Here is a 27,042-nt window from a genome sequence, read left to right as displayed (position 1 = left end):
TTGCTGAGCAGGCATGGCCAGAGTTGAAGGGATCCATCACCAACAAAGGAAATGTAGACACAGGGCAACACAACAATTGTGCAACCCTCTGCAGGGGAGATGTCAGGTGCCACAGAGGAAGGAACACTCCTAGGGACAATGTCTCCAAACACAAAGAGCAGACACGACCATAGATTCTTTGCAGAGACCTTGTGAGGGCACGCAGATACCAGGTTCCACCCCATGAGATGCAGACTACAACATTTCCATGAAACATAACACATTCCCACAACCCCAACTCCTGGAGCCTCAGCATCAACATCAATACATGAAATGCAAGACTTTTCAAAACGGAAAAGAAAATGCTTTATTCAGCATGAAAAAATAAGATGTAGTAAAGAACACTATGTACAAAGGCCAATGGCCTGTCCAGATATGAAGTCCTTGGGGGGACACATGGCCACGTGTTTCCACTAGCTTGCCTGCACATACTAAACCTCTGGTTCAGCGACTGGGGGGGGGCATCATGTGGGGAAGGACCAGGCACCGCAGGGACAGGAGGGGGAAGGGTAGGTGTGGTGGGTGCAGGGACGGACGACTCTACACCAGGGGGTGGGGCAGCGCCAAAGATAGAGGCGAGCTTGGCGCTGCACACTTCTGCCAGATCTTCAAGCGTCTCCCCTGTACCCGGAGAAACAACAGGCCCCAAGGAGGGGGGGGGGATGGCCTGCAGCGCTACTGGGGGAGGTGGTGGACAGGCTGGGGGACTTAACTCCCCTACCCGTGGAGTGCCTTGACCGTTTGCGCCCAGGTGAACTAGTGGGGCTGAGGCCCAGCCCAGCGAAGTAGGCCTCCTTCTCCGGTTCTGGGGCAGGGGAGCCAAAGGGAGTGACATCGGAGGGACTTGGGAGTGAGTCATGTGGACAAGGACTGTGGCTGCGTGCCTGCCTGTGTGCTCCAGACCCAGTGGGTGTGCCTGATTCCCCCTGAGTGTGCGTGTCAGGAGGTGTGCGCTTGCCCTTACGTGGTGGTGTGCTGCTTGTGTCTGGTCGGGTGCGTGTGTGTGGATGTCTTGGTGTGCTTGGGACAGGCATGGGTTTGGGTCTTGTGGATGGTGCAGGGGTGGGGGGATGCAGCGCTGCAGGTGACTCACTACTGCCATCAGTGACGAGTCCAGGGACCTCAGCAACATGCGTTGGTCAGACATCGCTGATGACATGCCCTCCATGTACGACACCATCTGGGTCAGCAGTCTGGTGTGGCCATGGAGGACAGTCAGGATCGATTTCTGCCCAACCTGCAACTGCCGCTGAATGTCCACACACTCAGCAGTGAGGGCAGCAGGGGGAAAAGAGGCAGGGGGTGCGGTGCCTGGCACGAAGGAGACATGTGGTCTCCTAGCACGGACAGAAGGAACCCAAGCAAGTGGGAGGGCGGTGATGGGAATGGAGGGGGCGGTGACGGATGGAGTGCTGCTGCCAGCTGTTGGAGCAGCCTCCGCACCCTCAGGGAGTTCAGCCTCGGACCCGTCAGCCTCGTAATCAGTGTTGGTACAGGGCAGGTCCTCCGCCTCACTCCCCTCGCCCTCCGTGCCACTAGATTCCGCCGACTCCTCAGAAGTGGTGGCACCAGTGCTCGATCCCTCCTCCACGTCCGTGCCGGTGTCTCCCTCAGTGTCCTCCGATGATGCTGTGGGCAAGGTGAAGAGACAGGAAAAAATCTGTCACCTGTATACATATGACACATGAGTCCAAACAAAATAGGCAACAGTGCATAACAGGAAAGGCATCATGAGTAACATCTAGAATACTCCCCACATATGTAAGCCCTGCACTCCCCAGTTGGTTGACCCACCATTCCACTTAGAAAAAATGAAAATTAGGACACAACAGCAAATAACTTGAAATCCCAAGATCCTGAGAAGCTAGTGTCTGGGATCAGTTGAGCACAGCAAGACTATGAAGGCATGCCACCTCTTCTTCACTGTGAACCCAACAGTAATGTCACACCCAAGGCAAAATACCACATGCCAATGCAGAAGGTGTCCCCACACTCAGAGACCTGTGAGTACTTAGGAAACCCCAAAGAAATACATTGTGATTCCTGGAGAATCACAACCCTTTACACAATGGACATGTCTAGAATGTGTGAATGTGCCACTTTGTGAACAGAACACACATGTGTCTGTATAACAGAAGTCACACAAGGAGGTGTACACCAAACTACATGTACACAGTCATTGTCTGAGCTGGCAGACTCATTCAAATAAGCCACTGTTAGGCAGAAATGGGGTATCAGTAAGTACATCTACATGGCACCACGGTGGTCTGGATGACTTGACACTCGTAAGTTGGTATCGGCAACAACCAAGGACTAACCCAAATGCAACCACACTGTGGGAACATGTATATGTATGAACTCTAAACAAGTTTTGTTCAAACTGTGCCTTACTTTAAAATGTGCCAGCGGGTCCCAGGAAAGTGTAAAGGTGGTGTCTTGTGCACTTCCTTGGGAGACATCTGTCATACAGGCACCTTATTGTCCTTCACAACAAGGTCAAGCATATGAAACATTGGGACATGTTGACAGGTGTAGTGATTGCCAAGGGACAATTTCTCTGAGTAACAACTTGAATAATGTCATTTGTCACATGGCTATCCGTCACCTGATTACACAATTGGCTACACAAATGACCTACTGACTGTCATCTGGAGTGGCACACATGTCCACACCCAGGACAACGAATAAGCTAATGGGCCTGCAATTCTTTTGTAAAAAAGCCTAGCTGTACTGTGGGGACACCCTCATGGCAAGCCAGAATGTACCCACAGATGTCAGCACACAAAGTCACAACTGTGTAGCATCTGAATCACACACAGGTGCAAAAAATGTACAGGCAGGATACATGATTGTCAAAAACTGACACAGCCTACGAAGCATGAACATTAAGCATTGGCCAACATCACGGGGGCACTGCACGATGACTTTCTGTACTGCGACACAAGTCAGAACTGGCAATGAAACATCGGGGTTGAACATGTACGCCCCTCCCGCACACACCCACCCATACCTGAGTCAATGTGACTGATACCGATCGAGAAGTGACACTTCTTATTCAGGGTTACAATAACTGTGCTTGAAAACTAGCTTCATTAACACGACATCACCTTGTAGGGCTGCCAAAACATATTTGGTCACAGACAAACATCAACAGAGTTTTGTGAATAGCCACACAGGCACTGCCCAGTGTGAGTATGCACAGGCAAACTGGTGTATCCCTGTCCAGTGGACAAATGTATCACACATGTGAAAAATACTACCTAGGCCAGGGAACAATGCCACAGAGGCAGAGCCATGCTGAACCCACAGTGAATGTGCAGTGTTGGATGACACACATAAGTAGGAGGGCAGGCTGTGTCAGGGGACTGTAGTGGGCACACTGCTCCATGGTCCTGGAATGAGCTGACTGTAACAGGAGCAACCGTCCCGGCACTATGCATATATCCCACTCAGTAGTAATAATCTTCATTTAGATATAACACAAATATCTTTAAAAGAACTTACAAAATTCACATTAAAAAGCAACTGTTTTAAAATACAAAAAAAAAACAAGCAGCAGTTCAGTAACCATAATAAAAGTAGAGATCTTCTACATCCTGAACCACCTGATTCAAAGACATTTGAATAATAGCAGACGTTTAAAAAATAATGTACAAAACTGTTCAGACATTTTTTTTTTTTTTGTTACGCTGACTATAAAAATACAACATACATATTAAAGACAAGGCAGTGTTCTTTGGAATACAATTTGATGAGTTGACCTATCAGATTGCAGAGCATGATAATCATTTCATTTCATCTTTCATAAAATGTTATTAGCAAGGCCTCTTTTGCATAAAATTACGATATGCTTGCTGAATAAAAGTTATTAAACCCAGGTTTAAATCTGTATTTTCGGGGTTCAGGGCCGCGATAATGGCTTGCCTACATGTCCGAACACCCAGCCTATTCCACTCTAATTTGAGTTTGCACCTGCGTTGAGAATTAAAGGCTGGGCAAAGACAAACCACATGTAACAGAGTTTCGGCTGTCTTGCCACACCCTCTAGAGATTACATTTTCCGACGTGCGTCGCCAAGGGGGCAAATCTTGCAAGAAACGCCAGTCACCCATTCTTTGCCATAAAACTACTTTTTAGATACAATGAATATGTGCAAGATAGGTAGGTGGCAGGGGCTAGCCGTCTGTATGAACTTAAGAGGGCCCGAGCATGACTACGTTTGGTAAGGAATGCCTTATCCATTATGAGAGAACTCCTTCTCACACATTTTTTGATGCCAGTTTTAAATGCTGCCCGACTGGGGTTGAGGGCCCATAGCTGACTCGCTGACATTTGATGGATATGGTCCTTGAAAAGAAAACCAAACGGACCTCCAGGGTTTTTCTGGGTGATTTCTAACCAGACTAAGGATTCTAATGTGCCTAAGTCCGCTTGCCTCAATTTATGACAGAGGTTTAAATATGTACCGATGTTAGAAACATCATAATTCAGTGTCCCTAGCTCTAATCTTACCTGGGCTGCGGATGCGGAGTTTGGCAAATGGAGTACCTTTTTATAAATTTTGGTCGTATGTTGCTTTAAGGCAGTATTCAGCTTGCCCCTGAATATCTCTATGCCATATGATAAAGGAGGGCCAATTTTTGCTCTCAGAACTTCTAAGAGTGGTAAGAGAGTTGGGCCGGAGATATTTTTCGAGAGCTTAGCTAATGACACCGCAAGGGTCATAGCTTTAACTGCGATCTCGTTACGATGTTTAATAAGATTACCCCTAGAGTCCAAATGGACACCTAGGTACTTGTACGAGTGTCCTACGACAAGGATTATGTTGTTATATGACCATCCTCCAACAGTGTGCCGTTTCCGACCAAATGGGACAACTTGTGTTTTCTTTAAGTTAACCTCTAGTTGGTTCATGGTCGTATAGGTATACAGTTTATCGAGGAGCCTTTGCAGCCCGACCCTAGTGAGGCTAAAGAGAACCAGGTCGTCGGCATATAAAAGATTACTTAGTGCCGTACCTCCTACCTTTGGGGGGTGACTGTTAGTATCATCCAGTGAAGTTGACAAGTCCGCTATGAACAGGTTAAAAAGCATGGGGGCCAGCACGCATCCCTGCTTCACGCCTCTTGATGTCGAGATTTTCCGGGAGAAATGCATGCCGGACCCCAACTTCACCCTGACCCAAGTTCTGGAGTGGAGTTGTATGATTGCCTCCAAAAGTTTATCAGGGATCCCCCATTTCCTCAGCTTTTCCCATAAGGCAGCCCTCGGAACCCTGTCAAATGCTGCTTTAAAGTCGACAAAACAGCAGAACACTGATCTGGATGTGGAGAGTGCTTTGTCGACGATAGTTGACAGTGCTAATAGATTGGTCATCGTCCCGGAGTTGGCAATAAAACCTGTTTGATTAATTGGTATCAGTTTGTGGTCCTTTGCCCATAGGCTCAACTCTTCCAACAGGAGGCCCGCATAATGCTTTGCCTCAATGTCCAGCAGTGCGATGAGTCTGTAATTATTGGGAGAGGCACGGGAACCTGATTTATAAATAGGTTGGATTATTGAACCCCGCCATGAATCTGGGATTGTTGCAGTTCTCAGAGCAAAATTAAAGAAATTTGTCAGTAGGCCTGACCAGAGAGCCACATCAGATTTAAACAAATTCTGAGGCAGGCCGTTTGGGCCCGGAGCTCCATCTGATCTAGCTCTTGACACAGCAGTGGCGAGCCTTTCTTGTGGCATCTGAAGATCCTCATTGTCGGTGTATAAGCGCTCTGTAGGATTGCTCTGCTTATTGTTATAATCTATTACTTTCTCACTTGCGGGGCTGCCTCCTGTAGCTCCTAAGCATTCTGGGGGTCTAAAATGGTCGGCGAGGAAGGTAACCCAATCTGATTCTTGGATGTTGGCAGATCCAAAACTCAATGTGCTCGAATTGGACTGGTTGATTAGGGCCCAGAATTTTCGTGAATTTCGGCTCGTACTCTCCCACACTAGCTTGCACCAGAATTGGTTATCATGTGTCCGTTTGTCTTTAGTGATCGCCAGCCTAAATGACTTTTGGGCTACTTGATACTGTTTTAAACATTCACTGTTCCCTGGTGCTTTTACCAGTAGCCGTAAGGCATTGTTTCTAGCTTTCTTAAGTAGCTTCGACTGTTGTGAAAGTGCGAACTGGCGCAGTAGGGGTCTCCTTGGGGAATGCTGTTTTTTTGGGAAAAGATTAATCAGATGTAAGCAGAGCAATGTCCATGTCGCTATCGAGGAGGCTTCCTGGTCGATTCCACCTCTTATGAGCTCCATGCTTCCATGTAGGATCTTCGGGCTGATATCTTCGCTCCATCTGAGGCGCTTTAGGTTTTCGGAGTATATTCCCCTGCTGGTTGAGGGTGCAGATTTATGCTTCACTGGGTTTGTTTTCAAAGCTATGACCTGGGGCCGATGATCACTTTCAGATCGTGGGTGAATACAAAAGCTAACCAGACAGTGGAGCAAAGTTGAGTTACAGATGGAATAATCCAGGTAGGATCGTTTCTTTCCATTTGTCCAGGTCCAATTGGGGGGGGTATCGCCCTCTGACCTTCCATTTATATGCAGGTAGCCTGCGCTATAGAAACGCATCACACAGAGATATCCCAGGCCACAATAGGCTTGATTTGCCGGTTTGGTTTGTGACACTGCCTCATTCAAGGAGAATAAAAAGGGCCCCTCGGTTTCTGTTGGTTGCCCCTGGAATAGGTTGGTATTAAAATCCCCAGTAACAATACAGTCTGAATCAGGGTGCTCCACGGCTAAGTCGCTCATAATTTCCGTTAGTCGTACCAGATGTACTTTTTTTGTGCATGTATTTGGATTGATATACACGTTTAGAAAAATAAGTGAACGTTGTTCCCGCCATGAATTGATTTTGACCCCAAGTAGCCAGTCTTCATCCAGTTTTAATTGTGTTATTGGGCCTTTTAGATTAATTGATATATATATTGACAGGCCACCTTTTGAGTGACCGTGCCGGCTGTCCCTCAGTGCTGGTTTCCATAGATCGATATAGCCAATGACAGGGCAGCCTTGTGAAGCCCAAGTTTCCTGCAGGGCTATTACAGCGTGCTTACAAATAAAGGAGTGAGTATCTGAGTTCCTAATTTTCTGTTGGAGTCCGCTGATGTTCCAGGAGCAAATTAAGAAGATGGAATCTGCTTGCGGGTTGTGCCCCATTGCCGGTAGAGATGTTTGAAGGCTTATATTTTCCAGAGATTTGAGTGTTTGACCAGTTGACTCTGTACCTTGTGGTCATTCTGATCTTTTTGTTGATAAGATAGCTGGGAGCCAACTCCAGCCTTGGTGTAAATCGTCGTTAGAGACCACATTTGAAGTCAGTTTGTTGCGTACTTCAGGTCCTGACGCGTTTTTTAGACTCGAGTATGGTCTAGAGTAGGACACAGATCGAAGGGTTCCGGCTTTTTTAAGTGGCGTTTGCTGGTTTAATAATGCTGGGGGGTACCCTGGGATGGAATATGGATAAACTCAAATGCCCCAGTCCCGCAGGGTGGCCTTGTGATCCAAAAATACCCCTGCCCAATGGGCCGACTTGAATGCTACCAGTGTTACCTCAGACGGTTGTGTGCCTCTTGGTGGAAGGAATACGATAGATTCTATGTCGTCCGTTACCAGGCCTGCAAACCCCGGGGTGCCATCCACTAGTTTGATTATATTGGTTCTATTGAGGATATCTTGCTAGCCTTTTGATTTGTAGTGGGCTTTGGATTGACTTGTTGATTTTATTGTATGATGGGCCTGCGTCGAGATCCTGCTCCTGTTGGGGCTGGTGTTGGGGGGCCTTCCTCAAAGACTGACTATTAGTTGGCAGAAGTGTTTTATGGTTGTAGATTGTTTTTGTAAAATTTGGTTTAGTCGTTAGATTGTCTGACCGGGGTGAAATTAAAGCAGGCACTGGATTGGGATTAATTGCCATCGCTGTAGACTCTAACAAGCTTAGTTCGTTGCTTTTCACCCTTTGCTTTTCTTTAGCTGTACTAGGGTCTTCTATTGCTATTCCCACAGATGTGGACTCTGATAAGCTTGGTTCGTTGATTTTCACCCTTAGCTTTTCTTTAACAGTGCTAAAGTCGTCAATCACTGTTCCCGTGGCTGGCTTGATTGGATCTTGATTACTACCCAGAGTCAGTTGGGTGACAGTTTCGGATGGATCCCCTTTCTGTTCAATTGCACTTGGGTTTACTAAGGGTGATGATGCGTCAGTTTCACTTAAGGCTTTTTTGTTAGGAGCTATTGCAAAGAGAGGAAAGAAGTTTGTCGAGGCAGCTGTTGTTTTAGACCTTGTTTGATTTCTGTGTTTACGCTGGCGTTTGCGCTCTCTCTTGCTACAAGGTGGTAAGGGAACTGGCTGCACTTCCGAGATCGAGGATATCTGGGCTGCTGAACTGGCCACTAGCTCTTGCTCAATATGGACTGCACAAATTGTACGCCCGCTTGGAGACCGAGCATTTCTGATCGTTGCTTCAGTCAAGACGGGGCCCGATATTCCGGTTTGAGGTCGGTCGGATGATGACTGCTCATTTAGCTGTTTTGGAGGGGGAACTATTCCCTCCCTCAGCTGGGTGCCTTGTTTTGTTGTAATCCAGGGGTTAGCTTGTTTTTTAGACATATTTGGCAATATTTGCGATTGTGGACAAAGAGTTGTTAGTGAGTTGCCTCTGTTCAGCAGCTTGACTTCATCTAAGCCATTTGATAGAAAGGCTGGAAGCGACGAAAGTGAGTCTATGATTGGGGAACAGCAACAAACCGCCTGAACGAGCTTTGCGGAGGATTGCGCTCCTATTATTAAGTTGTTCAATTTGTCCAATTTATTATCGATACCTGCTGTGAAAAGTGCTAGGGTGTTCAAAAGGTCTATCTGCACATCCAGTTTATCAGAATGGTAATTTAAGGCATTAACTGTTTGTTGAAAAGTTTGGAGAAGTTGGGGCCAGACACCAACTGCTGTAGGGTCCTCTAAGTTGGACTTTACATTTGGCATATGTTTAGGAGAATTTTGAGTATTTTTGAAGAAAAATGACAAGTCCGCTAAAAACTGGTCATCTGGAACTGATTTTTTGGGCGATTGTAGTAATGGTAACGTTATTGCTGTTGTTGGTGTGAATACAATATGCTGGGGACTTGACGCATCCAGATGGTCCTTTGGTGTACTTATAGTTTGGGGCAATTCAGCTGATCGTAAGTTTTTATTACAGAGGTGGGTATTTTGCGCATGGATTTGAGGGAAAATTAAATGACTGTGAGGAGCCGTTGTGGGTTCCTTTAATACGGCGTGACAGTGGAGCTAATAATTCTATATTCTGAGCTTGGTCTATGGGGGGGCCTGAGTTTTGTAAAGGGGTCAATGGAGGAGTGTGCAGCAAACGTTCTTCTTGCTTACGCATAGCCGTTGGTGGGGGAGTTTGACCTGATTGCAATCGTGAAGGGTGATCATGTTGAAGATTTTGTTTTAAAATTACCCCCTCTGACTGGGCTGAGGTTACATCGTTTTGTGCGGTTCCAAAAATAAAGACTTCCGGAAGTTGAGCCAAGTTTTTACTGGTCGTATTCTTCAACAACTGTTGTGGGGGTGGGGGTTGTGAAGAGGGCATAATTGTTTCGGCCATTTGGTCCGGTACTCCGAGGCTGGTTAACTCCAGTGATTGCGAATATGAAAGAGTATTTGCCATAGGTGGAATTTTTTTAAAATAGTCCAGCAACTTCAAGGATTTCGAAGTATTTGATGAGTCCTTACTCTTGCCGTTATGACCAAGACTGTTATTGCCATCGCTATGTGGCCTCGGTTTTACCACGTTCGCTGTATCATTGCAAGCCCTTGGGGACCCATGACTACCTTGGTCGAGCTCCTCGTCAGATGAAAACTGTTTAGGTTTCCTCCTTTTAGGAGCCGCTGCAGTTTTCCTAGCTTTCCCAGATTTCATGGCTTGTATAAGTTGAAATAATTGTTAAAGGTCAGCTAGCACAGATGCCCTTGCCAGGGGTCCACCGGGGATCCACCAGAATTGCTCTTCCAAACTGTTGGAGAGCTAGGGGTCTGGTGGTCTAATGATTCCAACAATGCTGTCTCCGGCGAGTGCATATTGTAGATATTGTCCTGTGTTTATGTTCTGTACTGTCTTGCAGGTTTGATTTGTATTACAGAAGCTGCCGAGTCTATTGCTAGATGGCACTTTTAGCTTTGCTTTTGACACTTCGATGAAATTGCGCCCGTTTTTATTGAAACCTTAATCGTGGCACCCCCCCGCTCATTTATATAACCCTACCCCTGTCTACCAGCCCGTGACCGCCCGCTCACCGCACTGCTCAGGCAGAAGACCGGGAGACCAGGCCAAACCTCACCTCACCTCTGTGTTTTTCCCCTCAAGAGGGGTCGCACTGGTAATGAGGCTGACAGTAGGGCTCAACCAGTTAGTAGCCGCAATAGGCAGCGAGAGCGTCGGACGCTAGGCGACTTCGCGGGGGGAGGGGAGAAAGCAGGGGGAGCAGCCCCAGGGCTGGACAGAGCTGCCCAATACCCCTACACGCCCACAACCAGGCAAGTAGATAGGTACAGCAGGGGAGAATGGACGGGCCACAGGCACAGAGAATAGCAGAAAGCAAGGAAGGCAATAAGAGCAGAGGGGCAGAGGGAAACAGGCTTGTGAAAGCGGACACTGGGAATACAGGGAGATCTAGGCGAGCAGCATCAAGCAGCACCCCACGACGTGCGGCTCCGGGGGGGGGGGAGCTCAAGGCTTATGGCTTAAGGCTTATGCTTAAGGCTTGGCAGAAATTGCCGGGGGCAAATCTGTTCTTCTTTCACCGCGCCAGCCAGCCAGCCAACCGAGCTCCCAGAACACCCCCCCCTTCGGTAGCGACAGCCCTCAAGCCTCCTCAGCCACACTCCCGGTCCCGCCGACATACCGAAGCTCCTCGGTGCGCCGCTGCTACTGCCACCAAGATACCTCCAAGATCCCAGCTACCCGTCTCTCTTGCTCGTGGCTCAACGCGGTACGGTAACCGCAGCCGCAACCACAGCCTTGCTCAGCCCAGCCCGGCCATGCGTCCAGCGTCCAGCTCCACCTACCTCCCCAGCCACACCTCGCCTCAGCTGACGGCACGTCCGACTGCACAGCAACTCCTCCGTTAGTGGGGCGCGGCCTTTCACCAAGACACGTGATTAGCAAAGGAACTCGCCACTCCAGGCAAGTAGTTAGCAAGCTTATTCTCTTATGTAGTAATCTTGGACGTGAGTTGGAGTCCTTAATCAATAAATGAAGCTTGATTCCTCCACACTAAAGTATTTCAGGGTGCTTAAGCAGTTCTTGAAACCTGTATTACTCCGTGAAAAAAGAAACAAAGGCGCCGGAGACTCAGAAGATATATGTTTTCTCCTCAGGGGTTGTTTGGCCAAAGTTCGTGGGCATATATCTCACTCGTACACATCATGTCTGAGGCCACAACATTGGTAATGCATGCTGCAAGTATGTTCATTTGAAACCTCACACTCCTATGTTGAGACTCAGCATCAGTGCCAACAATTATGCACCCCCAAATGACTGAACAGGACAGGACACAGGCAGACGACCCCCACACATGATGCTGAAAGCAGTGTGCACCTTGATTAACTGGCAGCCTAGATGACCATGTGCAATAGTGATAACACACAGACCAGGTAACACATGTCAAGGAGGGGAAGGGAGGAAGAACAGCACAGGTTGACTTGGGGGAACAGGATATGCACTGCACATATATACCCTGGCAGTGTATCCAGGCGACTGAGCAGCTACAAAGCTGGCGACACACAACAAACACACATGTACCTACCACCTTCCTGCTGCTGTAACTCCTGTATCTGCCTATCCAGGTCAGGGAAGACCACCGCCAGGACACCCTTCATCTGGTGGGTCAGGCACCGGCGCCCGCCATGCTTGCGAGGAGCCTCCTCCTTCAGCATGACCCGGGCGATCCTCCGGGTCCAGCACCGGATGTCCTGCCATCTCTTCCTCACTTGTGGCAGACGCCGACTGCGACCCTCCACCGATTGCACGGCCTTGACGGCATCCTTCCAGATCTTCCCCTTGTGCTAGGCGGTTACCTGTGTGGATGACAAAGTGGGACAACATCACTACACCTGCACCATGTGACAGAGACACACATTTTAACATCTTTGATTTGTTGAACTGGGCAGAGTATGCTGGCAAGTAATAGCACCTTAGTCATAGGGACTTTTTCCACTGTGGACGCACCAATGCACTACATGGCATAGTAAGTACCCAGTGGCATGAGGGGTGCGAACCTATCCCTGATCATGGCACACACTGTGCGTCCCAAGCAACACAAGGCTGATGGACAGCACCGCAAAGCAGTCACATGCCCCAGGCCACTGTCGAAACCTCAGCAGAGTACACAGACACACACAGGCACACATCAATCACCTGCCATTGGCAACAGCGGATGCAAACTTCACTCTGCACATGTGCCACTTGCCAGGGGGGGATCACAGGTGTGGGGCTAGCTCAGCAAGTCAGACACACAGCACAGCTTACTTCTCACATCAGATGGATTGAGCAGCTGTGGTGCAACACTCCACATAGACACTCACCCACATGACAAGAAACATTCACACACATCAATGTCCAAGGGGCGTACACATCATTTGGACACTCTCACCACTCTCACCACAGCTCCACTCAACTCTCACACACATCTGTGGGTGCAGTCACCTGTCACACCGGGGTGACCACTGAATCACCGCAGGACAATAGAACAAGAATGCCCAAGAGGATTAGGCTGGCTGAATGTGCCATGCACTATGCAGTGAATGTCACAGTAAGCACAATGCAAGTGAGGAGTGCACACATGAACTACATCAAGCACTGCATGAGAGACATAAGCCATCCACTCCCCCCTGGGACTCACTCCAACCAACATTGCATGTCTGTCACACCTGGACACAATGCCAGAAGTGACAGACACAAAAAAGTTGCACAGGCAAAGGTAGTGGAGTCAGCACTCACCTGCTCCCCTGGTCGACCATACAGCATGGGGTACCGTGGGAGGATTACATCCAGCAGGGCCTCATTCTGCTCCTGGGTGAAAGGCTGGGCCCTCTCCACAGTCCTTGACATGGTGCCAGAGGGAGACAATACAGCAGCAGTGGTATCGACTGACATGTTGTGCAGGCAAGTGCCCTCCCATGGGTTCTGCCTGCCTTATATCTGCCTTGCTGGCCTATTTTATTTACAGGAGTACAGAGTGATTGGTCAGACTCATTTGCATCCTACGTTTCCTCCAATCTCTTTAAACAAACACCAGTGACAGCCTTAGCATCTATCGATTTTGCAGCATCATGTCAAGTCAACAAGCACTTTGCAACAATGTTTAATGTGGCCAACTGCTTTTTCCAGACCACATGATGTTAAATTTTGAACTTGAAACTCGGTATTCATGACAACCAGCATGCATTTAGGCCCTAATACTTGTCCCTCATGTGTCCCCATTGGAATTCTTAAATCCCCACACAGGTACGGCGCGTTTCACACGTACCACTAGGGCACCATCACTACAGTGATACGGGCCGTACTCACGCGTGTACGGAAAGTACACGCGGGAGTACGTGCCGTATCACTCGGACCTACGGTACCCCAACTATAGTGATAGGCACGTACTCACGCGTGTACGGGCCGTACACGCGTGAGTACGTGCCGTATCACTAGGGCCTATGGTACCCCAACTATAGTGATAGGCACGTACTCACGCATGTACGGCCCGTACACGCGTGAGTACGTGCCGTATCACTAGGGCCTACGGTACCCCAACTATAGTGATAGGCACGTACTCACGCGTGTACGGGCCGTACACGCGTGAGTACGTGCCGTATCACTCGGACCTACGGTACCCCAACTATAGTGATAGGCACGTACTCACGCGTGTACGGGCCGTACACGCGTGAGTATGTGCCGTATCACTAGGGCCTATGGTACTCCAACTATAGTGATAGGCACGTACTCACGCGTGTACGGGCCGTACACCTGTGAGTACGTGCCGTATCACTAGGACCTACGGTACCCCAACTATAGTGATAGGCACGTACCCACACGTGTACGGGCCGTACACGCGTGAGTACGTGCCTATCACTATAGTTGTGTTACGTAGGCCATAGTGATAGGCACGTACTCACGCGTGTACGGGCCGTACACGCGTGAGTACGTGCCGTATCAATAGGGCCTACGGTACCCCAACTATAGTGATAGGCATGTACTCACGCGTGTACGGGCCGTACACGCGTGAGTACGTGCCGTATCACTCGGACCTACGGTACCCCAACTATAGTGATAGGCACGTACTCACGCTTGTACGGGCCGTACACGCGTGAGTACGTGCCGTATCACTAGGGCCTACGGTACCCCAACTACAGTGATAGGCACGTACTCACGTACGGGCTCCCTATTGGGCATGAAGTACATGGTCGTGTATGTTTTTTTGCATGTTGGTACACACAATGGGCCATCAACACCTGCTGAGGGTGTGTCTCCTGTGCGCAGGTCGGCCTTCAGTTTCCTGATCCAGTGTCATGCTTCTTTGTTGATTGTGCATGCATTGTCTCTGGGTGTGCCATGTGACACTGGACACTCCTTACTTTACACACGCGCCTGTTGCAGTTGCCCTTCTGACATCCTAGTCTTTGTATGCAAATTCTGGCATTTTGCAAGGAGATGCCACCTGCTGCTGCGGCCCCTGCAGCAAGAGCCCACAGAGTATCCAGATTTGGCAACACACACGCCTCCAAGATGCTCCTCTCTTCCTCCCTCCACCCATTCATTTGGCTGTCCTCAGCTTGTCTATGCCACTGTTGCCGCCACGCGGTGCCAAAGGCTGGAACATCAGCACATGCAAGGTGCACATTGCACCGCCATCCTGTCCTTGCATAACCCACATCACACTACAGTCTGATGTAGCAGCCACACTCCGAGCAATGTCCATCCGCACATCTTACACCTGCTGTCAGACATACCCTGGGCACACACGGCACCTTTGCATGCTGAGTGTGCAACTCCAACTGCCTACACTGTGCTGCCCCACCTTCCAGGCCGTGTCACACCAACCAGGTCACGTCCCTAATACTCCCCACCGGCTCTGTAGCCCAGCAAGGGCATGGGAGTGGGACTCAAGGCTTCAGCATGTAGTATGGTGTCATCATCTGGGACATGGCACAGGTATCATCTCTCAGCATGTCAATCTACAGAGTGTCCAGGACCCCCCTCTCCACCATCACATGCGCACAGCACCTCATCATCAGCTCGTATGCCATTGACAGCCAGGTGCACCTCACCCTCAACAAAGACACAGACATTGGCAGTTCCATCATTCAAGTATGCATGAGATCCATTGATGTATGGCTGAACACAAGCCACCTGAGGCTGGACTTGTACAGGACTGAGGTGATCATCTGAGGATTGTCCCCTTCCAGCTGGGTCAAGTGCTTGTGTCCCACCCGCAAGAGCCCTGCACAAGCACCCAGTGGCCACACACACAAGATGGTGTGCATCATGTTTATGTTTATGTTTATAAGTTTGTAGAGCGCTCGAATGCCGAGGCGTCTTGGCGCTAATGTGTAGCAAGGAGGAGGACATCAAGAATGCTCATAAAGTGTCAAAAAGGTGAGTTTTTAGTAGGGGTGGGCGGAATTTGCGAAATCCACTTTTGCAAATTATCGCAAAAATGTTAAAAATGATCGCAAACACGCAGAAATATCGCGAAGATGCGGAAGTTTTCTTCCCGCATGTTCGCAAGATCTTCTGCATGGTTGCGGCTCGCAAACTTACCCATGTGGTTGCTCGCGGGCGCGGCCATCTTGTTTTCAGTTGTCTCGCGGTGCATGATCGCGAGAAGAAAGACGTGATCGCACGACGCATGACGTCACTGCGGGCGCGAACTGTCGCGAGACAGCGCAAATGGCTAAAAACAATACAACATCTCATGGGGAACGCGAACGGATCAAGAAAACTTGTCGGCGAACGCAGGGATTCAGGTAAGGCGATCGCGCGCGCGCGAGAATATATTATTTTACAGCGCGAGCAAGAAACAAATTATCGCCAAGCTGCGGAATGCGGAAATTTTGACATTTTCGTGCTTTCCGCGGAACGCAAAACTGGCAAATTATCGCAATTTCCGCGAACTGAACAAAATTTTAGCCCAGGCCTAGTTTTTAGCCCTTTCCTAAACACCTGAAGGTCAGGTTGCAGTCTCATGACTAGAGGGAGACTATTCCACAATCTAGCCGTGCAGTATGTTATTGACCGACCTCCCCATCGAGCCTTTTTAATTTTAGGGACCCTAACACGCCCTTGAGTGGCAGATCTAAGACAGCGCTCAGGGACGTAGGGTATAAAGAAATTACCCAAATCTTCTATAGCACCCCCATGTATTGCCTTGTGTACATACGTGAGCGCCTTGAATTCCACACGTTGTTTGATGGGCAGCCAGTGCAGGGATCTAAGGGCAGCCGAAGTCGGATGTCCTCTGTTGAGTCCCATCAGTAGCCTAGCCGCTGCATTCTGCAGCGACTGCAGCTTCAACAACTGATACTTATCGATCCCCAAGAACAAGGCGTTGGCATTGTCCAGTTTAGAGAGAAAGAGAGCCACCATCACAGTCTTTTGCAGTTCAGGAGGTATGAAAGGGAGTACCTTTCTTAAAGTCTTCAGCAGATAATAGCATGAGGATATCAAACTATTTACCTGGGCTCCTAGATTGAGTTTATCATCAAACAGGAGACCCAAATTTCTGACTTTTCCTACTGGGGTCGGACATGTACCCGCCTTGGCTGGCCACCATGAGGAGTTCCACAGGGGCACACCTGGCCCAAACTCCATCACCTCCGTTTTATCCGTGTTTATCTTGAGATAATTCGGACCCATCCAGGACATGATCTCTGTAAGGCAGGCATGAAATCTGCCTGCAATATCTCCACACTGATTGTTAGAAGTTATAACAAGTTGGGAGTCATCAGCGTAAGATACTAAGACAAAGCCATGTCTCCTAACGAGGTCAGCCAAGGGTGTCATATACACATTAAACAGAGTGGGAGACAGGGCCGACCCCTGTGGAACACCACAGGGAAGGAAAAAGTCATCTGAAGTCATACCCTCCCAAAACGGCCTCTGTTCCCTGTCACTGAGAAAAGATGCCAGAAGGGTATGAGCAGTTCCTCCTATCCCAATTTCTCTCAGCCGCTGTGCCAAAACCAAATGATTAACAGTATCAAAGGCCGCCGACAGGTCGAGAAGCACCAAAATGGCCTTTCCTCCACTGTCGACAGCCCTGCGAATTTCCTCAGCCGCCCTTACCAATGCTGACTCCGTCAAATGACGTGGCCTAAAGCCATGTTGGGACGGGTCCAGCAAGCCATTAGAGTCTAAATAGGCTGTAAGCGCTTTGTTCAGATGTTTCTCCAGAACCTTCGCTGCAAATGGAAGACCAGCAATGGGGCGATAGTTATTAACATTAGCTGGATCCAGAGTGGATTTTTTTAATAAGGGAGTGATAGCAGTGCGTTTCCAAAGGTCAGGATACTGTCCAGATGTTATAACCTGATTCATAATTGAGGTAAGATGTTTACAGATCAGGTCCGCTACACTATGCATAAAAGAGGGGGGACATGGGTCAGTTGTTGCACCAGATTTCAAGGAAAGCAAAATACCCTTAACCTCATCTATACCCATCGGCTGAAAACTGTTCAGCCTACATGGGGGTTGAGTGAGGGGCCCTGACGAATTCTGAACTTGTGTGGCCTTGGAAAATTTGCCATAAATTGCCTTAACCTTCTCCTGAAAATGTTCTGCAAGAACATTTCAGAAAATCAAGTCAGGTTTAAAAGTATTAATTTGCTGAGGTTTCATCAAGGAGTTAACTGTTGTAAATAATTCTCTAGAGGAGTTACCCGCCTCCTTGATTTTAATTGAGAAAAAAACTTTATTAGCCACCACAATTGCCTCTTTGTATTTACGGGTAGCAAGAATATAAAGTATTTTCTTCTCATTATTATAGTTAATCCTCCAAAGGCGCTCAGCCTTTCTACAGATGATCTTTAATTTTTTAAGTTCAGTGTTGTACCACGGGGAGGAAAGCTTCCCTTTCTGTATCTTTACTAATTTAACTGGTGCAACCTTTGTCGGCTGCTTCTAGAATCCAATTATTAAACTGCTGGATGATAATATTGTTATCACCCTTTAGGCTAATAGGGCTAGAACCTAAGCCTGATTCAAAAGCGCCCTCCTTGACTTTACCCCATCATCTGATGGGTATTTTAGTCAAGCTTGCTTGTGCTGTGGATTGTCTTTTCATACTTTTAAGCTTAAAATAAATAGCCTTATGATCCGTCCAAGGAAGCTCCACTACTTTATCTACGGCGATATCTTCTTCATTAGTAAAGATCCCGTCTAGCGTATGTCCAGCTGTATGGGTAGGGCCCACTATTATCTGAGTTAAATTAAAAGCTGCCATATTATCTAAAAGTCTCTCAGTTTCAGCATTCTTGCTGGGCTCTAGATGGTAGTTGAAGTCTCCTAAGACCGTGCAGGAATGCCAGTCAGTATAAGACTTCAGGAGCGTCACCAATGATTGCATAAAAATACCTCTTGGTCCTGGGGGTCTGTATATTAGAATGCCCTGGAAAATCTGTAGAATATTCACTCTAATGCGAAACTGCAATGCTTCTGCGGAAAGAGTTAAAATGTTCTCTATGTGAACTTTAAAATCAGCTGGATTAATAATAGCTATCCCTCCGCCTTTACCTATTTCTCTGTTTTGCGATAAATAAGCATAGCCCTCCGGGACTGCAATGTTCCAATCCAGGACAGAAGAGCCATCGGTCCAAGTTTCAGTTAAGAAAACAATGTCTGGGGCGGAGGAGCGAATAAGATCTTCAACTTCATACCTATGCTTAACCATAGAGCGAACATTTAGCAGAACATTTAGCAGAACGCACTTAAAATATTCAACTGTGGGTTTGGCTCGCTCACATTTGCCATGCTAGTCCACAACATCTGTACCTCATGCTGCAACGCCCTCTGCATTATGCACATTATCCACAGATAGATCCACTCCAAGAAAAGACAGACCATCCCCCAGGTCCATGACAACATCCGTGTCAAATACTGGCCTGCCCTCTACGGAGCAAGTACATCCAAACTCCCAGGAAACTTGTCCACATCCAGGGTGCATCTGCACACTTCAGCTTTAACACCCTGCGCCCCAGCCACCTCACCGTCCACCATAGATAGCTGCAATGGATCACTGTCTGCTGCAGGATGACCTCCACACTCCCCACCCACACTCAGGAGGCAGTCCACAACCCCGACCCCAAACCAACCTTGCACGTCTGTCATCCTAGATCCCGTTGGGCCATCTCCGTGCATCCAACCTTGCCCTGGACACCGTTCTTCACATCCACCGTACTCCAGCATACAGGACATTGTTTTCCCACCTGGCCACACATACCTGGGACTCCCTCCCCGGGAACCTCCACATGACCCATGACCTCTACGCCTTGATGATAATCTCCCAAATAGGTCTGTCCGCACAGTTTAGCAAGCCCCCCCTCAGCAGCCAGAGGCCATCACAGTTGAGTGTTGTGCTCCATGCCTACATTGAATGATACCTTGTGACCCATGTGTGTCGTGTACCAGACTCTGATCCCAGGGTATGGATGGCTGGAGTTAGTTCAACACTCAGGCATAGTTTGACATTTCCATACACATATGTTGTTGAATAATGCAAAATGACAGGAACGTCTCATGACCAAAGTAATATATTTATTTGCGGTGGGGTACATATTTTGGTAGATGAAATTAGGTGCTCTACCGGGGGAATGGAATCCAAAGTTCACAGGGGGAGATGGTATCCTTGGCATTGGAAGTCATCAGAGTCCAGGGCACAGTGTTGGTCATCATTGGTCAGACTGTGACCAGCAAGTCCATGTGGCAGAGAATGTCATTGGATGAGGTGCTGCTGTTGCGCCAGAGGGCCAGGTGCCAGGCCAGGTGACCTGGGAGATGTGGATGGTCCGCACGGTCTTTTCCGTGGACGACCCACCTTCCTCCGGGGACCCTCAGATGCAGGCCTTGACGATGTTTGGGGTGCTCCGTCAGATGAATCCTCCTCCTCCTCCTCCCTCCCTGTGTCTGGTGCTGGTCTACGCCTGGTGACACAGGGAGGGTTGCCCATGCTTTGGGCAATCTGACGGAGTGATTGGCTCATGTCCCTGTGTACCGCCAGGAGCTCAGCCAGTCTTGCCTCCATCCGTCCTTGGTGTTGTTGATGACTGGCATGATGCTCGACCTGCAGGTTCTTTATCTCATCGAGGGTCCCCTGCATCTCTGAGATTCTCAACACGACCTGGTTGATGCCTCTGTTGTCACGCCGGTATGTGTCCAGGATGTTGCGTATGTGTGACATACCGGTGTCCTGAGCTGGCTGGTCAGGTTCGCGCCTCCGCCTGCCTCCACTCCCACCACCCCTGCCCACTTGAGCCTGGCCTGCCGTTGTGGGCACATCGGGTCTACGGGACCCCTGAGGGATGGCATTTTCAGGGTTGCCTGCTGTTCTGCTTGGGTTTTCGGATCAGATAGAACCCGCTCATCAGAGCCTCACTAACCCAGCCAGAACGTTACCCTCTCCCCCTCCCTAGGGCCTATTTACAATAGGTAACCACATATATCTACCACCTAAGGACAGGGAATTACTACTCATACATACCAAGACCTCTTATAATCGGCGGCCTCGCGATCCCATACGGATCCAGACCTCTCTGCCCATACGACAGTCTCAGCACAAATGGCGGCCTTGCGATCCCATACGAATCCAGACCTCTCTGCCCATACGACAGTCTCAGCACAAGTGGCGGCCTCGCGATCCCATACGAATCCAGACCTCTCTGCCCATACGACAGTCTCAGCACAAGTGGCGGCCTCGCGATCCCATACGAATCCAGACCTCTCTGCCCATACGACAGTCTCAGCACAAGTGGCGGCCTCGCGATCCCATACGAATCCAGACCTCTCTGCCCATACGACAGTCTCAGCACAAATGGCGGCCTTGCGATCCCATACGAATCCAGACCTCTCTGCCCATACGACAGTCTCAGCTAGGCCTGGGCGGTAAATTTCGTTCCGTTCGCGGAATTTGCGGAATTTGGGTAATTTCGCGTTCCGCGGAGAACGCGAAATTGCCCAAAAATCTGCGTTCCGCGACTTCGCGAAATTTTTTGCTTGTTCGCGTTCTCAATATGCATGTTCGCGAGATATTTCACCCCGAGCACGCAAACAGCGATCGCGAACAGGCAAAAAGTATCGCGAACAAGCAATTCCGCGTGTTCGCGGAATTTCTGCGTGTTTGCGGAGATTTTTTACCGTTTCGCGGAGATTTACGTAACGCGATTACGCAAATTCCGCCCACCCCTAGTCTCAGCACAAGTGGCGGCCTCGCGATCCCATACGAATCCAGACCTCTCTACCCAGACGGCAGTCTCAGCACAATCGGCGGCCTCGCGATCCCATACGGATCCAGACCTCTCTGCCCAGACGACAGTTCATACGATAGTTCATCCTATGATCACCATAACATACAAAAAGGGAATCAGCCTCACTATTCATCAGATCACACAAGAACTGCCAGTTCGAGCATAGCCTGTTCTCCGGTTCGAGGGGCTCCTCTCTCCCTTATTCAGTTACCACTTACCTGATCAGAATTAACATCTGTTCATGTAGTCGCAGCTGACTAGAAAAATAGGCTACCCTCTCATACAAGAACACGCAGCACATGTTGGTTCACTACAAACTGGGTACTTTATTACTCATTACATACGCAATCACATAACATTACAATATAACACATAACCTGCAAAGAAAAGTGAAAGATTAAGTTGTACACTCTAATAAGAAAGGGTCGACATCACCTTAATAGTGTGTAGCCTGCACTCAGTGGTCATCTAGGTTCCCGTCTCGTCTGTGCCTCGGCTCGCCTGGAAGTCACACCTCCGCAGTCACGGATACACGTCTGCACCACTATGCGCTGTTCCCTTCACCCTTCTCCGAGTCACTGGGACCTCTTCCGTATCGGCTACTCTCTCCTCTCTGGCTATTCTGCTAGGAGAGTATCTGTCTCTCGGTTTTTCTCCGCCTCCAAGATGGCGTCTGTCTTCCCTGGAATAAGTAGTAGCTTTATTGCTAACGGCTAGTTGCCGCCTACGGACTGACCATGTAACTGCCTCAGACTTTCACTAATATAGAGGTGCGTTTCCTCATGGAAAATTCCGGCCCGTAACCTGCCGCCCACCAAATTCTTGTACCTCCCCGTACCAAGGACACGTTCCCAGGCGGCCGGCCTGATGTAGTGTCTTCGGCATGAAGAAAAATACAATCCTTCGATAAGGGCCGGCCTGAACCGGTTCTCTCCAAGCGAATAACACCTCCTAACTAAAACATTACATTTGACCTAGAAGCATCCCAAGCTGCCGGAGCAGAAAGAAAGATGGAGTCTCTCCCGTTTGAGGCCTACCAGGCCTGAATTCAGCACGGCTCCATGAAATACCCTCACTACAGGACAGGTTATCCCTAATACTAACGAATCTATCCCCTAGGCTATGTGTGCAAGCCCTGATCTATGGGGAACAGCACAGGATCATGTCGAAGTGCCTGGTAAATAGGCTCCATTCACTACTCTAACCCTTAGACTTGAATGGTAAGAGACTGAAGTCACATTCAATCACCCTTCCTCACAAGAAGGCCGGGAAAATCGAGCAGAACACCTGCCTCCTCCTGGGTGCCCGGAGAACCTTGTCCCTCCTGGTCAGACTGGCTCTGTTGTTCAGTGCGAGCAGGGCTCCTGGGTGTGTCCTGGGATGTGGCAGGAATGGGGGTGGTGGTTGGCACAGATGTACCTGACGCAGGTGCTGCATGGGCTTGGGCACCAGAGGGTCCAAGTTGGTCGGGGTCATCCACGGAGTGGTGAGAGTCGTCGCTGCCAGTGGGATCATCTTCACGTGGAGCCAGGGACTGTGATTCTCCCCCCCCCAGTGTTGGGGGGAGATCGACGACGTTGCCCTGTGTGTGAGAGAGAGACAATGTTAATGGTGTTTCATGCGACATCTTTGTTTCATACATATTCAAGTTTACACAGTTCCTCCAGGTAGTTGGATGTGCCTAGCATTCCTCTCAATGTCCACTTGGGGATGGGTATGTTGCGGGGGACAGATTGGGATGTTCTCCTGAGTGTTTGACCTGTAGATTGTTGGCTATGATGCTTATTTGGCTATGGATTGGTCTTGTTGTGTCACATGTCCATTGTGGGAGTGTGTAAATCCATTGCCTGCCCCGGGGGTGTGTGCTTGTGTTGGGGGGTGTGTGACCGGGCCTGCTGTTGTGTGAGTGTGAGTTGTCATTGGGTCTCCCAGGTGATGTTTCTGTCCCCTCATGGTGCATGCTGGCATGACAGTGAGTGTGAGTTCCTGTGCTAGATACCTGTGCTTGTGGAGTTGGTGTTTGAGTGTACAGTGGTCCCAGGAGGGCCTTGTGCTGCATACAGCAGGGCCAAGTGTCAGTTACCTTGTCAGTACTTTGCCAGTCCCTGTGCATTGTGCATTGGTATGTACCTATGCCATATGGGCTGAGGGCATAGGTGTCTGCATCTCATTTTCACAATGTGTTGTGTGGGGCCCACCCTCCCAGCCTCCCGGACATCCAGTCTTGTGTTTGTGGTTGTTGTAACCTTGGACATGGCCTTGCCTTGATTTGTGAAGGGTGCATGGAGATATTAGTGGCATGAGCATGGTTTTTGAGTGTGGTTGTGTGCGGTGAGTGGTTGGGGGAAGTTGCGTGCATTTGGTGTATATGTGGTGTGGACCCCATTGCCCCCATGTTACGTAAGTTGTTTGTGTACTAACCAGGCTCTGCGACTCCTTCGACTCTGTGTACTCCCACCGGCGGTAGCAGGGCCATCACCTTCTCCTCCCAGGGATGGTAGTGTACGGGTCTGCGGGGCGGCCCACCTCCAGTGATATTACTCTGGGCATATTCTTCGTTCATTTTCCTCTTGACTGTCCTGCGCAGATCGTACCACCTGGCTTGGCATTCATGCCTGGTCCTTCGGATGGGCGCAACAGCATTCACCTTATCAACAATCCTCTGCCACATGGCAGATTTTTCAGCTATGCTGGTCTGTCTGACCAATGTTCCAAACAGCTGTGGCTCGACTCTGATGACTTCATTGACAAGGAGGTCCAGCTCCGCCGTTGTGAACTTTGGATTCTTGTCTGTGGGCATGGTGTGGGGTGTGGGTGTGGGTGTGGATGGTTGTGGGTGTGTGTGTGTGAATGTGAAGAGGGGGATGTTTGTGAAGGTGGTTGGGTGAAGGTGTGTGCGTGAAGGTGTAGTGAAGGTATCAGTAATGTAGAGTTGTTTCTCTGTGGGGTCTGGCAGCAGTGGGTCTGGTCCATTTTTAGGTGTGGCTGTGTTTGAATTTTGGTGGGTGTGTTATAAGAGGTGGTTGTGATTTAGGGCCTCTGTTTGCCTGTTTGGATGTGCCAGGTCAGTCATTGAGATGTATTTTGTCATGTAGACGTGTTTTGTGGTGTTGTGCGAGTCGAATTGACCCTCCTTGTGCTGTTTTACATTGTCCTGGTTAACCCTGGGCGTAGTTCGCGAAGTAGCATTTCGCGAAGCTACGCAAAGTGCAGTTCGCACTACGCGAGCTACGCGTAGCACTTCGCGAACTGCGTAGTATCTTGTTTGCACTGTGCCAGATGTCGTTTTCAATGATTGCACAGTGCGGACAAGCAACCGGCACTGTGCAATCATTGAAAATGGCATCTTGCACAGTGCGAGCTGTAGTTTTCTGCTGCTCGGGAAGATTTTTACTCGAGCGGCACCTTTCTCAACGCGAACTGGTAGTTTCTCATCGCGAGCGGTCGCGAGCATACGCGACCACTAGCAATGAGAAACCTGACCACCTCGCATTGGGAATCTCGCCGGGAGGTTTATTTTCCATGCTCGCGATCGCCAACTTGATGTTGCTGATCGCGAACAAGGAAAAAGTCTCGCCGGGATGTCATTTTGCTTGCTCGCGGTCACCAACTTGACGTTGAGGACTGCGAGCAAGCAAAAAATGACCGCAGCACTACGCAACACTACGCTACGCGTGTTCGCACTGTGCTACGTGCAGTTCGCGTAGTGCAAAGTAGTGCGAACTTCGCAAACTACGCGAGCGTAGCGTAGTGCTTTGCCCAGGCTTAGTCCTGGTTCTGTAAGAGTCTTTTTCGCGTAGGTATGGTCCGTACATGCGCGATGCTGGGTGAGGGTGCTGGGGTACGGTGTTGGAGTGCGGCGCATACATGCGGTGGGGGTACGGTGCGTACAGGTGCGGGCCTGGGGTATGGTGCGTACATGCGGAGGTATGGCGCGTACATGGGAGGGGGAAGGCGCGTACATGGGGGGAAGGCGCGTACATGTGCAGGCCTGGGGTATGGCACGTACATGCGGGGGTACGGCACGTACATGGGGGGTACGGCGCGTACATGGGGGGTATGGCGCATACAGGTGTGGGCCTGGGGTACAGTGCGGACGGGGGGGTAAGGCACATACATGGGGGGATGGCGCGTACATGGGGGGGTACGGCACGTACAGTTGCGGGGCTGGGGTACTGTGCGGACATGGTGGTGTACGGTGCTGACATATTGGGGGGTGGGAGGGCTGTACGGCTCGTACACGGGCATAAGTTTACCTGTGTACATGTGTGCTACTGCGTTGGCTCCGTACGGGCCATTTTACGTGCGATTGTGTATTCGGACGGACGGTCGGGATCGTACTTGCGCGCTTGGACTTGTGTTTTACGATTTGCACGTACAAATGTCCGGCTCACTCTCGTACACTTTTCCCGACGATATTCGGACGTAAAAACTTTCCAACGCCCTCTCGTACACTTTTCCCGATGCTATTCGTAGTTATTTTTCACGTACGAATCGTACTTGGCTGTTTGTACGGTACTTGTACGACACGTACGTAAAAAAATACGGATACGGGTCGTACGCAAATTATTTGTAACGGATCGGAATCGGCACCAAAATGTCCCAGAGTTTTCTGAAGAACAATTAGAGCGCTAACAGTCTTACTTATGACAAAAGTATGGCACACCTGAAGCCATCTTGATTGGAATAAAGTGGTAACAGTTAAAACATTTAATTTGCAAAGGAACAAAATGAGGGGGTTCATTTTGCCATAGAAATTATGATTAATGCTGCAGAAAGAAAAATTAGGGCACATTTTGACTTCTCAAATCCTATTCTATTTCGTTAAAAATTTCTGACATGCAGACTGAAACATGCACTTTGAATACCAGCAGCCTGGTGAGAAGTAGCTTTACTACAGTGATCTAATGAGCAACTAGAGTGCTAACATTCAGAATTTATGGCAAATGTGTGACACATCTGAATGCCTTCTTGATGAAACCAAAGTAAACAAGCATTGAAAATGCAATAGGTCTCGCCCTCGTTTAAGTTAAAGCAATTCTGTTTGTAATTAGGTGGCTTTTTTAGCTTTGCTTCTATTAGTGTTTTTCAAACTTTCATGTACATAACATGCATATGTATGCATATATGAATATGTATATGTATGCATGCATTTATATTTGTATGTATATAGATATGCAGATTATATATATGTTTATAAATGTATGTATATATATTATCTACTGGCGGTCGCCAGTAGATAGTTATAGTTACAACCTAGTTTCCATAGGAAATCTCAAAAATCTATTTTGAATAACGTTGGCGCCGGTTGACGAATCCTCGCGAAATTTTCAAAACTAATGGGGCGCTCCGCTCAGCTCCTACCCTGACAGTCTCGGGGTGATTCGTCAAGCGGGGGCCGAGAAAAAGGGGGGGTCCCAAAACGCGTTTTCCCCATGCATTTTCCCATA

This window comes from Triturus cristatus, chromosome 9 (genome assembly GCF_964204655.1).
Source record: "Triturus cristatus chromosome 9, aTriCri1.1, whole genome shotgun sequence".
NCBI classification, from domain to species: Eukaryota; Metazoa; Chordata; class Amphibia; order Caudata; family Salamandridae; genus Triturus; species Triturus cristatus.
This window is presented reverse-complemented; position numbering follows the sequence as displayed.